Raw genomic sequence first — 15,557 nt, forward strand, 5'->3', positions numbered from 1 at the left:
GAGCGGCGAGGCCGGAAGGCCCCCAGGTCAGCCCATCTGACATGGACGTGCCTGACCCAGAACACAGCCCCCCCAAAAAAGGTCCCTGAGCCACGAAGGCCCCAGCAAGCTCCCCCCACCTCCCTAAGAAGCCCAATCCACTTCCAGAGAGCCCTAAGCAGTAGCAGGCTTTTCACGCTAACAAGCCCCCAGTGCCCCCCACCCCCCGGCCCAGCTCCTGAGGCTGGGGACAAACTAACCCTTCTTCCACAGGACCAGCGACTCTCGTGCCCACCCTCCTCAGCCCGAGTCTTCTCCCATAGTGAGCAGGCCTGCATTCTGGGGAGGGACCAGGCTGGCCCACCTTCATTCCCCTCACACCCAGGCACCCAGCCCTGGCCTGGGCCCTCTCACGGCAGCCCCAGGCCCACTAGCTCTTCAGCTCCCTTGTGGGCTGTCTTCTCCTGCTGGAATGCAATTGTGAGCACTTAGTTTAGTGCCTAGCACACTTCCCCCTTCCTCCCTCCCTCCAGTGTCATTATCTCAGTCCTCCAAGCCCTTCCCTTCAGAGGGGAGGTTACCAGCCCCCAGAGAGGGCAGGGGAGCTCACAGGTCGTTTAGCTCCATGTCTTCATCACTGAGACAAGGAAGCCTGGGGCGGCTGTGGAAAGGGCATGGCCAAGGTCATGCAGCTGCTGGGTGACTGAGCCAGGACACCACCACACAAATCTGAGGTCTTTCCGTGAACCGGGATGCCTCTCTTAAGTGCTCTATCCCCACCCCCACCCCCATCCCAGTTGTGCCCCTTTATGAGGCAGGCCAAAGGCACGAGGCATTTGGACAGGGGACACCCAGCCAGCATCAGCACCAAGCCTGCCCCGTGCATGCGGGCCCCTCACGAGGGCCCAGGGCTTCCCTCACTCTCTAACTGCTGAGCTGGCTCATGCTACTCTGCAGCCATGGACTTCGTCCCGGGAGAGGCCACTCCTCCGGTGCCAGGGCCATCACTATTCATTATAGCAGATAAGGCAGGTCCGTCTGCTTCCCGTGTGAATGAATCGCTGAACTGTACACATTCTCCTAATCACAGGGGCTGAAATCCTCTGGAATGTGCCGGGGCTCTCTGGGAAGAATGGCAAAGTACGAAGTGGATCTGATGCCGAGCTGGTGGCCAACCCTCTCATTAAACGGCGGCCTCTGAGAGGCCCCCTTAATTGTCAGCCTCGGTCACCATGGTGACCTGGAGCAGGGGCCCCGAAGGAATGTGCAGGGCCCACACCAAAGGGACCCACACTGGGCTCTCAGGACTGCCCCTTCTAAATCAGCTCAGCTCAGTTCTCCCTGAACGGCGCACACCCCGCCTTTGGAGAATGCAAGAAAGCAATTTCCCACCCCTTTGATGCATGAAGAATGAGTGGAGAGGTGTTCAATCAGGACCTACCACCGTGCTCTTTGGAGAGGAAAGGCCCAAGCGCTGTCGCCTTATCAGGGGGCCTCAGTTCCCTAATCTGTAAGATGGGGACAGGACAGGTGGCCAGGGGATCCTGAGAGAGCACTGCCCCAGAACAATGCACTGGAGAGATGCCAGGCAACCACGCCGAAGTCACTGCCACATTGTCACTTCTCAGAAATCTCGGGCACCAGGTGCCAAGCCTCAAGAATCTCCCTCTACCCCACCTGCCCCAGATTAGAGACCCAGTGTGCAGAGAGCTGGCCCAAAGCCCAGACCCCAAACCTTCACAGCAGCCCAGCAAGGCTGATGGCCCAGCGGGCTGATCTCCCACCCCAGCCTCCTGCAGGAGAATGAAGAAAGTGAGAGGCTTTCTCCCAAATGCCAAGCCAGTGAGCAAGAGGAAATAGTTGGAGGAGGAAGCCATGATCTGGGGACAGCCAGTCCTGGAGACACGGGTTCAGATCTCAACCGCCCCCCCCCCCACACACTTCACAGAGAAGGAACCTGAGGTCCAGATAGCCTTGGCTGGGGGCACACTGTGAGTCAGGGGCAGAGAGGCCTGGGGCCGGAAGGACCCCGGCCTCCTAGCTCCCAGTCCAGGGCTTCCTGGCTCCCACTGCTAACAGAATCTTCAGCTGCTCCATCTGGGGGGGGGGGCTCACATCCACGCACTGACCTTAGCAAACTGAATTTTAAGTTGTTTCCATGTGGAAGAAACCTCCGGCCAAGCCCCGGGACGCCAAAGGTTCACAGCTGTTCAAAGCCTAGCAACAACTGGCAAGTGAGCCGCTGCCTCTGCTCTGGGCAGGGATGAGATTGACGGCTCAGAGCCAGCTGCTGTAAGGACCATGGGAAGGGTCCTCAGAACCCTGGCTAGGCAGGCCCCTCCCGCCTTCCCCAGGCCTGGAAGCAGCCGCTGGGATCCCCTGCACTGTCTCAATACTTAATCCAATGAGCTTTGGACCTTTTGCCAGGGTTCCTCTCACTTTGGGTTAACGATGACTGCTGAAAAGCCTTGGGGGAGGGGGGGGCATTCAATTCAATCTACATTTATTAGATGCCTACTATGTGCTAGGTACTGTGCTAAATGCTGGGGATACAAAAAGGCAAGGGCCAGTCCCTGCCCTCAAGGAGTTTCCAATCCCTCTGCAGGACCCAGGAGCCCTGCCACGGGGGGAGGGGCACCATGCCAACATACCACAGCACATCAGAGTTGACAAAGAACCCACCAAATTCAGGGGCAGAGCCTGGCCTGAAAACCAGGTCACCCTCGGCTCAGCTGGGCCCCATGTCCCCCCAAGCCCTGGCTTCCCAGGAATGGGAAGCAGAGCCAAGCAAGAAGGCCCGGTCATGGCTGAGCTTTGGGGTTCTGGCCAGGAACAGCTGGTGTATGGCAGGGCAGTGAGTGGTCTGGAGCCTCCAGCCGGGCCGAAACACAGAAGTGACTAATGGATCGAATGCAGGATGTGACAGGAGCCTCTGGGGGGTCCCAGGGCCAGGAGCCAGGGTGGACACACAATCGAGAGCTGGGAGGGCCCAGAGGAGAGAGGTCCAGAGGTGAAGTCATCATGCCGCCTCTGCCGCTTACTATGTGGATGAGCTGGGGTGAATCACTGGAAAATAAGCCAGGTGGCCCACGTAACAGGGCTAAGAGCTGGAAAAGACCGTAGGTAGCCTGCTCCCATCCCTGCCCGGCATGCACGGGCCCTAGATGGGAAAAGGAAGGCACCTGGCCCACCCACGGCCATGCCACAGTGGCCAGGGTCCTGCTCACACAGGTGAGCCTGGGGGCAGAGATGAGCCGGGCCCTGGGCTCCCAGGCCACCCAACAGCTGAGAGGCCGTGACTGGCCACAGGGCGTGCTGGCCCCAGCTACCCTGGATGCCAGGTCCTGGGCTCCCTGCCTTCCACCATCATGGCCGGGACCACCCCTCCCCCACAGGCTGGGTGACACCGGCTTGGGCTGATGACAGCAGAGTCAGGCCCGGTAATTTCCTCTGTGGTCACTATTAATCACACCCCTCTGAATAACCAGGCCAAGCACGGGGCAGGGCTGAGAAACTCCCCGGCTTCCCTAAAACGCGACACATCATCTCTGGGCTGCAACTAGCTCCAGAGGCCTTCTGTGGCTCAGGTTCCAAAGCCCACCAACATTATTTCTGGGAGAACTGGAGAGTGGGCTTTTTTTATAAGTAATCTAATGTTTACGGTTCTATCACTACCATTTCTTTTCCCATCAGTCATACAGTTATACCACTCCACCCCCACCATCACCCAGAGAGACTTCCATTGTAATAAAGGAAAATACCCAAAGAAAAGCAACCAGACAGGGTCCGCAGCCTTCTCCGGCCAGAATTCTCACCCTCCAACAGAAGGAACAAGGGCCCTTTCCTCACCTAAGTTCACATGATCTCATGGGCAAGAAGGGCCTCAGAGAAAGACGGCCTGCGGGGGGTGGCCGGCCCACGGTCCCTGGATTCCCTGCCCCTCTCTGAGGGCCTAACAGCAGACACGCCACCTAGGCCCTGCCGGCCATTCATCTCCCATGCTGGCTACTTTGGACCGCTGGGACAAGGTTAAAAGATGGAACCAGAAAGGGAGGAGGGAAGTCCAGTCCCGCCTCTCTGCTGCTGCAGAAATGGCCGGCCCAGGCACTTGAGGCTTTCCCCAAGAAGTGGCTGTTCTGCTTGGAACAGTAAGAGCTAACATTTCTACGGTCCCTTAGGGTCTGCAAAGTACATGATCTCATTGGGGAGGTAGAAGCTGTTCTCATCTCTGGATTAAAGATGAAGAAACTGAGGCTGAGAAGAATGATTGGCCCTTGTGGTCACGCTGTGAGTGGTTGAGATGGGGCCAGAGCCCAGGCGCTGCCATCTCTAAACCCTCCGCTGCCCACCGCATCACAAATGAACAGAGAGGGTCAGGGATACCCACCCACCACACTGCCTCTGCTCTGAGACCACACAGAGCAGGTCCGACAGCCCTTCCTGAGGGACTCGGACCCCTGCCCCTCCAAGACTTTGTCAACGGCTGGGGGGGGGGGGGGACGCGATGCTGTAGGTGCTGTAGCTCCACCCCCTGGCATCCAGCCTCCTGAAGGCAACAAGCTTCTCTCTGCAGTGACTGAGGTGAGCCCTTGGCCTCCCATCACCACCCTCAGAGGCAGGGGCCTGTGGGCAAAGCCTAGCACATCCTCTTTCTTCCTAAGGATGAGAGACCTCTGGGAGAAGCCAAACAGGGGCCAAGATATCAGGCTGGGATCGCCAAGGACCTGGACAGGGCTGTCTTGGCCAGGGTCTGCCTTCGCCTCATATAGAAGAGGAGGTTCAGGTCCAGGAGGGCATAAAAGCCAGTTATCCCAATGTTTGTAGGAGCCTAGGTTAAGAACCCTTGATCCGGGGCAGCTAGGTGGCGCAGTGGATAAAGCACCAGCCCTGGATTCAGGAGGACCTGAGTTCAAATCCAGCCTCAGACACTTGACACTTACTAGCTGTGTGACTCTGGGCAAGTCACTTAACCCCCATTGCCCTGCAAAAAAAAAAAAAAAAAAAGAACCCTTGATCCGCAAGAAGGGTTTCAATCCAAGGCAAGAGAAGCAGTCAGTCCATGAAGACAGAAACCAGTGGTTATGGGACTCCTTCAGAATGAAAGACAAAGGTCTTCCTCCAGCTGGGCAATGCGCTGGGGAGGGGAGGTGCCAAGATAGGCTGGTAGCAATCTCTGTGCCCAAGAAGCTCCTGATCTAACTGAGGGAACACCACAGACAAGAGGGAGAGGGAGCTGAGAGGCGACCCAGGGGAGGAGGCTGGGAAGCTGGCGGGGAAGGGGGTAGAGCTGCGGCAAAGGAGAAGGGTGGGTCTGGAGCACAAGATAAGACACAGAGGACACCAAATCATTTACCTTTTTTTTTTTTTTTTTTTTTGGTGAGGCAATTGGGGTTAAGTGACTTGCCCAGGGTCACACAGCTAGTAAGTGTCAAGGGTCTGAAGCCGAATTTGAACTCAGGACCTCCTGAATCCAGGGCTGGTGCTCAATCCACTGCGACACCTAGCGGTCCCAAGTCATTTACTTTTTCTAACTACTCAACGCGTCCTTACCGTGTACTGAGCATGTGCAAGATGTTGCCAGGCTGGTGCTGGGGATGGGACGGCCCCTGCCTCTGGGAGCTCACTGCCACCCCCAGAACCTGGCAGAGGCTCTCTCAGTAAACTCCTGTGGCTCCCGACTGCCCCCTCGCTGGTGCTGGTCAATCCTTTGACACTGGCCACCTTGGCCTTCCTTGGGCAAGACTGTCCACCGGCTGAACCAGGGCCGTGCCTGGGGTAATGTTCTCCCTCCTCCTCCCTCGAGTCCCAGCCAAATTCCCGCCTTCTACAGGAAGCCCTTCCCATGATGCTTTTCCCCCATTAATCCCATGCACAGCTTGTCACCTGTCATCTCCCCCATGAGACGAAGCTCCTCAAGGGCAGGAACTGCTGACTTTCTTTGCAGTCCTGGTGCTTAGCACAGGGCCTGGCACACACTAGGTGCTTAATAAATGCTTCTTGAGCGACTGACTAGAGGGTGAGGCGGAGACAGAACTAGAGAAAGGACCCAGGCTCAGCAGGAGGAGCGAGAGGCTGGGTCTGCCTGGGAGAAGGCTTTGGGAGGAGGGGCCCTGACCTGGGGAGGGAGCAGTGGCAGCTCCGGCCTTTCAGGCGGGTCATTTAGACTCTGCAGGCAGCAGGACAGAACAGTCATGACAACAACAACAATAATAATAACAGCGCCTGCTTAGAATGCACCTAAAGGCTTGCCCAGCGATTGTCAGAACAATCCAGGTACCCTAGGGATGATATCCTCATTGGAGAGGTGAAGGGCTCCCCAGGTAGAACTGCCCGTGGCAGTATTTGAACTCATCTCCCCCGCCACCACGGCCAGCATGCCCAGCAGAGTCCTGGACTGGAGCCACAGCCTGAGCTGGGTGGGGGCTCCGTGGGCAGAAAAGGGGACAGGTGTGAGAAAGTCAGCTCCACAAACAGTTGGTAAGCCCCTGCCACCTCCCTGTGTGCCCGGCACTGTGCCAAGGGCCCCCAAAAGTTGAGCAGAGCATTCCAGACATATGGAAACCACCCGCGGCAAAGGCTGGGCACACTGCAGATGGGGCGCTGGGGAACAGGCCGGGCTGACTGGAAGAGAGACGCCTTATGGGGAGAAAGAGGGGAACAAAATTATACAGAAAGCTTGAAATGCCAGGCTGAGGAGTTGGCACTTGGCAGGGGAATGACGTGGATCACCAGCAACCTCTGCGGCAGCTGTGTGGAGGACGGATTAGAGAGGGGGAGACTGAGGCAAGGAGGCCAGTGCTAAAGCAGGCGGATGACAAGGGCTTCTTGCTTCCCAAGTCTCTCTGTGATGGGCACCTGCAGTGCGCCACTGGAGAGATGATGAAGCAGTTGGGGGATTGGCATCGATGAGGGGCATCTCCACACTGGGAGGCTAGGAAAGAGCCCCAGGTCACTCTGAAGTCACAAAGCTGGCTCAGAGGTCAGTAGTGCCTCAGCCAAAGAGGGGCAGTTTTGGGTAATTAGGTCCTGGGGTGCCGGGGGGGGGGCACAGGAGAGGAGCTGGAGGCTGAGCGTGTACATTTGGAGATCATCTACAAAGAGGAGATGGAAGCTATGGCGACAAATCAAGGCCTGGGACAGAGATGGAGATGTTACCCAGAAGCTCATTAGGCACCACAGAAGGAGCAGCCTGGGAGGTGGGAGGAGAAGGGGGGCACAGAAGCCGGGGAGGAGAGAGCACTCAGATGGAAGGGCCACCGGTCAGCCCAGCAAACAATTAAGAATGGCGGGCACAGCAAGGGCCACACGAGGCCAGGGGCTTTCTGCAACAGCAGCAAGATGGGCGCGATGCAGCAAAGAGGGCAGAGCAGGCGCCCAGCAGCTGCAAAGCTCAAAGCCCACGGAAGGGCCAAGCTGGAAGGGGCCGGCCCCCCACCCTCCGGCCTGATCTGTCCTACTCCTGTCATCACCTACAAAGTCACTTGCTTATAACAACCCCGGGAGAAAGGCTGTGCAGGCACTGTCATTCCCATTTTTACAAAGGAGAAAACAGACTTTGAGGGTTAAGTGACTCAGTCAAGTCCACCTGGCTCCTCAGAGGCAGACTTTGAACCCAGACCCCAGGATGCCATATGGGGCCTCAGTAAATCAGATGAGCTGGGGCTACAAGGCAGATGCCTGAAATGCCAGGGACAGGCATGGGAAGGCTTGGGGGCAGACAGCAAGGGGACCAGAGGGTCCTCAAAGAAGCCGGACCCCTGGCAGCTGTGCCCTGAACCTCCCCCATTTCCCTCCCTGGTCTGAACTCTTCCCCAGCTAAACAACTAGGTGCTGCCCCTCCCCCCCATTTTGTACAACTAACTATCCTGGGTCAGTAACAAAGATGAAACTCAGCAATACGACAAAATCACACACACACACACACACACACACACACGCGTGCCCACATGTTCCGTCTGCCAGGACCACCAGGGGCAGCGTGGGAGCAGAGCCCACCTCTGCCGTTTTCTGCCCCACGTGTGGCACTCTCCCTAGCCGCTAGAAAGTGCAGGGGCCGTGCCACCTGGAGGAGGGTCCCACAGGGCGAGGGGCTGCCAAGGGCACACTCAAGCCTTGATGCCGAGATGCCAACACCACAGGACAGACCAGGTCTGCAGGCACCCCACACCCACCTCTCCAGAGGCTGCCGGCTGCTGGCCCTTTAAGATCATAGGCAGAGAAATAGGGTTTTTGGGGGGGTGGGAATCAGGCAGGTGGGCAGGCTCAGTGGAAGGGGCATCCTTCAGCTCAATTCTCCCCTTGTGGCACCAAACACGTACCAGCCACATACCCTCCACAGGGGCCAGAGGGGTGAGTCCCCCACCCCTCCATCAGCCCGGCTACTCCTGGTGGGACTGGATCTCCCCCCCGCACCCCAGAAACCTCCCGTCAGCTTTCAGCTTCCCACGGGTAAAAGAGAGAGGAGCCTCTGCTCTTCCCCCCAGGGCTCTCCTACCTCCATGGGGGCCACTTCAAAGGCTGCCGCTAAGCTTACCTTCCTGAGCCCCACAAAACCTCTTCCATTCAGCTCCCTGGGCATCAAATCAGGAGCCTGCAGAAGGCTTCCCTGGGCCACGTGAGGCCATTCAGTGGTACCGGCGCCCACGACAGAGGGAAGGAAGGAAGGGAGTGAGTGAGCGGCTCGCTGACGGGCGGGCGGCAGCTTGGGAATCCCCCTCCTCTGATGGGGATGAGTTAAACTTCTTCGGAAGGATGTGAGCCCTGGTGGTGGCGGGCGGCGGTGGCGGCAGCAGGGGCACGGGCAGCAGCAGCAGGGGCAGGGAAGCCATCAGCAGAGCTGCATTCCTGGGGCCCAGCCTGCTCAGCGGTCATGTGCCGCCGCATATTCTAGACCAGCGGGGTGTGTGTGTGTGTGTGTGTGTGTGTGTGTGTGTGTGTGTGTGTGTGTGCGCGCGAGTGTGTGCCTGCCCGCGCGTGTGTAAATGTGTGCGCGCACGCACACACACAGCAGAGCTGCAGGCCAGCACAGCCCACTGCCTCCCCACCAACTCTCAGAGACACTGAAACACATCTGGCCAGGGAGAGACAGAGGGAGGGAGGGAGACGAAGGGATGGAGAGACAGAGGGAGGGATGGGAAGGCTGAGAGGAGCCGCGCAAACCGCCAGACTACTGCCCAGGACAACTAATGGGACTGGGGACCCGAGTCCCCAGGAATGAGGAACAAAGAGCCCCCCCACACATCGAGGGAGGGGGAGGCTGCCCAGCTCCACTTGGCATTCCTGCCACTGGCCGAAGCTGCCGGGGGTGGGGGTTGGGATGGGGAGGAATGGCTGCAACCGGCCCTTCTCAAGAGACAGCAGGGAAGAGCTCGGTCCAGCCCCAGACTCTTCCTGCATCCTGCCCCCCCAAAACGGGACAAGCAAAGGCCCCGGCCCCCAAAATGACTGTCTTCCCTCTCCCTCCCTCCCCCTCCCCCCCCTCATACACACACACACACGCACGCACGCACGCACGCACACACGCCATCCAAAGGCCATCTAACACCCAGCAGCAGCTGCTGGGACTCTTAATACACACAGAGGTGGAGAGGGCTGGGAGGGGGGAGGGGGGAGGGAGCCCACCAAATGACAAGCTCTCCAGCCCCTCCCCTCCTGGGCTGGTCACCCAAGAGGAGAAGTCCCTGGTGGCCTCCACAGGGGCCAGCTGGTCAGGCCCATGATCCTCCATGCTCCAAGCTCTAGCCATCAGCCTCAGGGGCTGAGAACTCCGGGCCAGTTTAGCCATAGACTCCCAGCATGTCAGGGCTCTGAGTATTCCAGGGAGGGTCTGGCCCGATCCATCCCGGCCAATGAGGATACTGACGTCCAGAGGCAGTAAGTGACCTCCCTCCCCGGGAGTGCATGGCAAGGACCATGGACAGAACCTAGGTCTCCTTGGTCCCAGTCTAGAAATCCTCCTCCTATACCTCCTTGCCTTACTAGACAGCACAAAAACCATCAATCTTAGGGACAGGTCAGTTAATCCCTCAGGCAGGGGGACATCACTAGTGCTGGACTACTGCAAGAGCCCCCTTGGGGAGTCCTTGCCTCAAGTCTCTCCCCTCTCCCACAGGCTGGCAGGAAAAGTGACATTCCTAAAGTACAATCTGACCACATCACTCCCTTGCTCAAGAACTTCTAGTGGCTCCCTATTGCCCCTAGGATAAACCACAGGTGCTTCTGTTTGGCATTCACAGCTCTTCATAGCCTGGTTGTTTTCCAGCCCTATCATGCACACTCCCTGTCTTCACACACCTTGTAATCCAAACACACTACTAATAATGTAATAATGCATAAACATATAAAAATGATATGCATAATGATGTGCATACATAGGATAATGACATACATAAAAATCACGAAAGCTTTCTGGCTATTCCCCTAACTCAGCACTCCCTCTCCTGCCCCCGGACCTTTGCATTAGCTGTCCCCCTTGCCTGAAGCACCATCTCACTTGCCTCCACCCCTTAGAACCGTCTTTATGGTTGAGTCATTTCGGTCACGTCTGACTCTCCCTGACACCATCTGGGATTTTCTTGGCAGAGATACTAGAGGGGTTGGCCATTTCTTTGCCACCTCATTTGACAGATGAGAAAACTGAGGCCAACAGGGTGAAGTGACTTGCTCAGGGTCACTAGCTAGTAAGAGTCTGTGGCTGGATCTGAACTCAGGAAGATGAGTCGGCCTGACATCTGCCCTATAACAGTTCTATAACATATTAGGTATTTGCTGAGTAACCGATAATGTCAGTCACTGGTGGGCCTGAAGGAGTTGAAGAAGATGAGCCGTGTCTGGTCACTAACACACCACAAAGTGGAGGGGGAAGGGTGTCTGAGCCTGACACCTCTCCCTTAATTCTAAGCCTCAGCAGGTGTATGTGACCTCACCCCAGGAGGCCCCGCAGGGGCCAGGAGGGATGCATGGCATTATTATTCTGATGCTTTCTCCTCCCTTGATGGAGCCACCTGTCTACACTGGCTGCCCTCTCCCCTCCTCTCACTTTCTAAGACCTCAGAGGCCTTCTCAGTCACCTAAAAACATGCTCTCCAAAGCTACCAAGGACCTCGGGCTGCCCACTCTAAGGGCCCCACCCCCGTCTTCCTCCTTCTCCACCTCTGCAGAACGGGCCATGGCTGCCATCTCCCTACCAGTTCTCCCTCCCAATTATCCCTCAATCCCTCTAGGTTTTCACAACCATCTTCTCTCCTGTTTCTCGTCCCCTCGCTCCCGCTCTGGCTCCCCCACTGGCTTTTTGTCCATGGTGCACCTGCTTGTCTCCCACGTCACTAATTTGTGTCCTTTTCTCTTTCCACTCCACGCGCTCTCACTTGGTAATCTCATCAGGCCCCATGGGTTCAATTATCTCTAGGCAGATGGTTCCCAGATCTATCACTCCAACCTCAGACTATGCAGAGCACCCCGGTCACACATCACCCAATGCCTCGTGGGCTCTTTGGCCTGACCGCTCACAGGAATCTCAAATTCAACATGACCAAAAGAAAACTGTCCCTTCTCTTCCATCTACCACCCAGAGAACCACCATCCTCTCCATTACTCGGGCTTGCTCCCTTGAGGTGACCCTCAACTCCCCACTCTCCTCCCACACCCCCAATCACCACCATCTTGTTGACCGTCCCTTCACAACAAGTCTGGCATGGGACCCCATCTCCCCTACTTCAGGTCAGAGCTTCATTACCAGCCTCTGAATTCATCTCCTTGCCTCAAATCTCACCCTAGTCCAACCCATCCTCCCCTCAGCCGCCACATCTCCTCCCTATTCAAGGGGCTCCAAACACCAAGATCGAACACAAAGTTCTCTATTGGGCATTTCAAGCTCTTGAGTCTCCTAGGGAGGCCCCCTCCACACACACCACCCAGCCAGCCTGGCATGCCCACCCGCAGCTCCTCAAGCTCTTATCTCCATGGCACTGCATTCCCAGAATGTGCAGCCCCTTCCCCTCTGCCTCTGGCCTTCCCAGGCCCCCCTCACCTGGTGAGGCCTTCCTCTCTCAGGCAACCTTCCGTCTCCTGCCTAGAGCCCTACTTGGGAGGTGCCTTGTCATTTACATGTCATTTACATGGCAGAGTGCACTGCCCTTGAGGGCAGGGACTGCTCTGGGCCTTCCTTATATGCCCAGTGCTTACCTAATATAACATGATGAGATCATTTTTGTAAAAAGCACATAGCACAGAGCTTGGCGCCTTTGCTGTTTGGTCATTTCAGTCGTGTCCAACTCTCCGTGACCCTATTTGGGGTTTCCTCAGCCAAGACCCTGGAGCGGTTTGCCATTTCCTTCTCCAGCTCATTTGACAGATAAGGAAATGGAGGCAACCAGGGTGAAGTGACTTGCCCAGGGTCACCCAGCTGGCAAGTATCTGAGGCCAGATTTGAACTCAGGTCTTCCTGATTCCAGGCCGGTACTCTATGCACTCTGGCCCCACTTGGCACGCAATAGACACTACTGGAATGCTTATTCCATTCTCTAGTAAGTGTTTCATAAATGCCTGCTGAAAATGATTAATATGGGAACAGGTTTTGCATGACTGCACATGTATAATCTCTATCAAACTGCTGCCTTCTCCACGAGGGGGATGGGGAGGGAGAGAATGCAGAACTCAGCATTCTTAAAAACAAATGTCAAAAATTGTTTTTACATGTAATTGGGGGGAAAACCAAATATTCAAGAAGTCATTTTTAAAAAGAAATGCTTGCTGGCTGTTTTACAGATGAGAAATGACGTGACTTGCCCAGGGACACACATCTGGCAAACATCACCAAAAACCGATGCTGGAAGAAAGGAGCAGAAGCCGGAGAACAGTCACAAACAATTTGGAGGAAGCGCAGGCTGGGCGCACAAGGAGGCAGCCATCATTGTACAGAACAGGCTTGCTTGGCGATGCATATTTGTCATAAGAGTTTGCTTATTCCTTTCTCTTTCTCTCAATGGGGTGGAGGAAGAAGGGAAAGGAAAGAGATTTCTATTCATTAAATCTTTTTTTTTAAGTGTGTGTGGGGGGGAGAAACAGTTCTCGAGATACAGGATGTTTGTTGCCAGCTCTCTCAGAGGAGGTCACTGTGTGGTTAGTTTTGCTTAATTGTTTTACTTTGTTACAAGCCGCCTCTTGTGCCTGGATAATCTGGAGATGTTTGTAATGTCAAAACAAAACAGCAATAAAACTTGAAACAACAAACGCAGAACAGGCCAAGATCTAGGGCTGGCTGGCTAGAGAACAGAGATGGTAGAAAGAGAGATAGGGAAACAGGTGCCCACATCCTGAAACACATCCCACGTGGCCTTAAATGCCAGGCTAGGGAGTCTGTGGTGCTAGGGAGCCACAGACAGTCTTTGAGGAGTAGTGATGCCAGAGCTAAGTATAAAGGAGATTATATTGGCAACTATGTAAAGATGGGCTAGAGGGGGCAACTAGGTGGCACAGTGGATAAAGCACCAGCCCTGGATTCAGGAGTTCCTGAGTTCAAATCTGGCCTCAGACACTTGATAATTGCTAGCTGTGTGAACCTGGGCAAGTCACTTAACCCCCATTGCCCCACAAAAAAAAAAAAAAAAGATGGGCTAAAGTAGAGAGGGACTGGAGACCAGACAGGAAACAATTGCCATAGTCTAGGGAGGAGGTAATTAGGGGAGGGGAGGGGCTCAACTCCAGATCTGTGGGTCCTACAGCCAGGGCTCAGCCCCCTGGACCACCCTGCCCGTCACTGCCGGAAAATGTGATTTATACCCCGAGCATCAGCTCTGAAAACATCTGTTCTCCCACTGCAGCTGCCCGGGAGCAGCCAGAGGCAGATCCTTCAAGGCGAAAAGAAATTAGACCCTGTCTTTCCATTCCAAAGTCCGAATGGGCAGATTCAACACCATGGGGGGGGGGGGTAGAAGAGAGAGAGAAGGGAGGAGGGGAGAGAGAGGAGAGAAAGGAGAAAGAAAGAGGGGTGAAGGGAGTGTAGAATATTTTAAATTGACTAGCTTAATTTAGGGGGACTAATTTGATTGGGGTACTTAATCTGGGACTCAACTATTTGGCTATCTGACTTCGTTAATTGAATGTGGGCCGTTTATAAAGTTCCACCACACTGCTCCACTCCCAAAATTGATAAACACAGGATTAAGAAGCCTCTTAACTAAATAATCGAAGCAGAGTTTATTTATGAGATACTATTGAAAATTATGAATACAGGGAACTAAAATGTACACCCTGACTGCATTGCGGTGTGTCTCTTTCCACTGGGTGTGTCTCTTTCCACTGCCCTCTCTTTCCCACCTGCTCCGCTTCGAACTTCTTGAATACAATAAGGGCCTTAGCTGGCACTCAGATACTTTATTCTAACTCCTCTTAATCTTCACTTTCTCCGACCTATGCCCTGTGCTGACCGCTTCTGTGCTCTCCACTGCCTCCTGGTCAGTCTGTCCTCTGCTGCATTTGCTCCTAGTTCTGTGTTGCTGTTCGTCTCGTCCCCCATCTCCTTGTCCAAACCGAACCCCCCTGACATCCTTTCTTCTCTAACTCCCAGGTCTAAACATACCTTTTCTTCTCTCCACTCAAATCTCGGGGCTTCCTGCGCCCCCACAGACCAAGCTAATCCACTAGCCAGGGCTGCAGCTGGTGGGGGGGGGGTGCCTCAGCTTCACGTGTCTCAGCACAGGCTATCTTTCAGATAGCTCCGCTCAGGTTGGAGGGAGCTGGGGGCTTTTTTTTCTCCCCAGCTGTCTGACCTGGCATCTTGTATAGCCCAAGGGGCTTTTTGACTCAGCTGAAGCAGAGGGGGAGGGGAAGAGACCCTGAGGGCCTAAGGCTTTCTAATCTCAGCCTAAAGGTAGGGTCCCCAAATCAAAATAAATTTCCACAGGTGAGAGAGAGTGAAGGGGGAAGGAAGAAGAGAGAAAGGGGGGAGAGAAAGAGAAGAAAGGAATGAGGAGAGAGAGGAGGGGTAGGGAAGAGGAGAGAGAGAAGGGGGAGAGAGTGAGGGGAGGGAGAGAAAGACCAAAGGGGGTGGGGATTGTGCTTAGAGAAGAATTATTACTCAGAATAAGAGCCACTCACTCCACAGATAAAAAGGGAGCAACAGATGGGGGGGGGGGGAGAGGTTTGCATCAATTCTGCCTAACGCTGCCAGAACTTAGGAGGAAGCAGGCCACAGAGGGAGGGTCAGCTTGGGGACCTGCTCTGTCCAAGACAAGGTCATGCTGTCTTCTTCTTGCTACAAAAGAAACCCTTCTGTGGATCTGAGGATAAATGACAACCAATAAGTAACAGTAACTGACATTTGGGTAGCACTTTAAACACGCTCTCTCCTTAGGCCTTACAACAACCCTAAGAAGCTACAGGTCTGATTAGTCCCATTTCACAGATGAGGAAGAGTAGAGATAAGTGTCAGAAGCAGAATTTGGGCCTGGGTCTCTCCTGACCACAAGCCCAGAGCTCTGGCCTGGAGGGGACCCAGCTCGCTGTGGTGACATCTGTACCTCCTACACCCCCTCTCATCAGCTGGGCGGCCCCGAGTCTGTCCCACCAGTAATGGCAGC

The 15,557-nt window shown here is 55.3% G+C and overlaps 1 protein-coding gene across 5 annotated transcripts in view; it reads right to left on the reverse strand.

Annotated features, from left to right (window-relative positions):
• SIPA1L3 (signal induced proliferation associated 1 like 3) overlaps window positions 1–15,557 on the reverse strand; it is a 145,704-nt gene that overhangs the window by 92,870 nt on the left and 37,277 nt on the right. For 3 of the 5 annotated variants that reach the window (XM_043995160.1, XM_043995162.1, XM_043995157.1), the window contains exon 1: window positions 8,513–8,883. The exons of the other annotated variants lie outside the window; for them this stretch is intronic. The gene's annotated coding sequence lies outside the window, so the exon portion shown is untranslated. Of the gene's footprint in view, window positions 1–8,512; window positions 8,884–15,557 lie in introns of those variants that run through there. 5 annotated transcript variants of the gene reach the window in all.

Source organism: Dromiciops gliroides, chromosome 3, assembly GCF_019393635.1.
Source record: "Dromiciops gliroides isolate mDroGli1 chromosome 3, mDroGli1.pri, whole genome shotgun sequence".
NCBI lineage: Eukaryota > Metazoa > Chordata > Mammalia > Microbiotheria > Microbiotheriidae > Dromiciops > Dromiciops gliroides.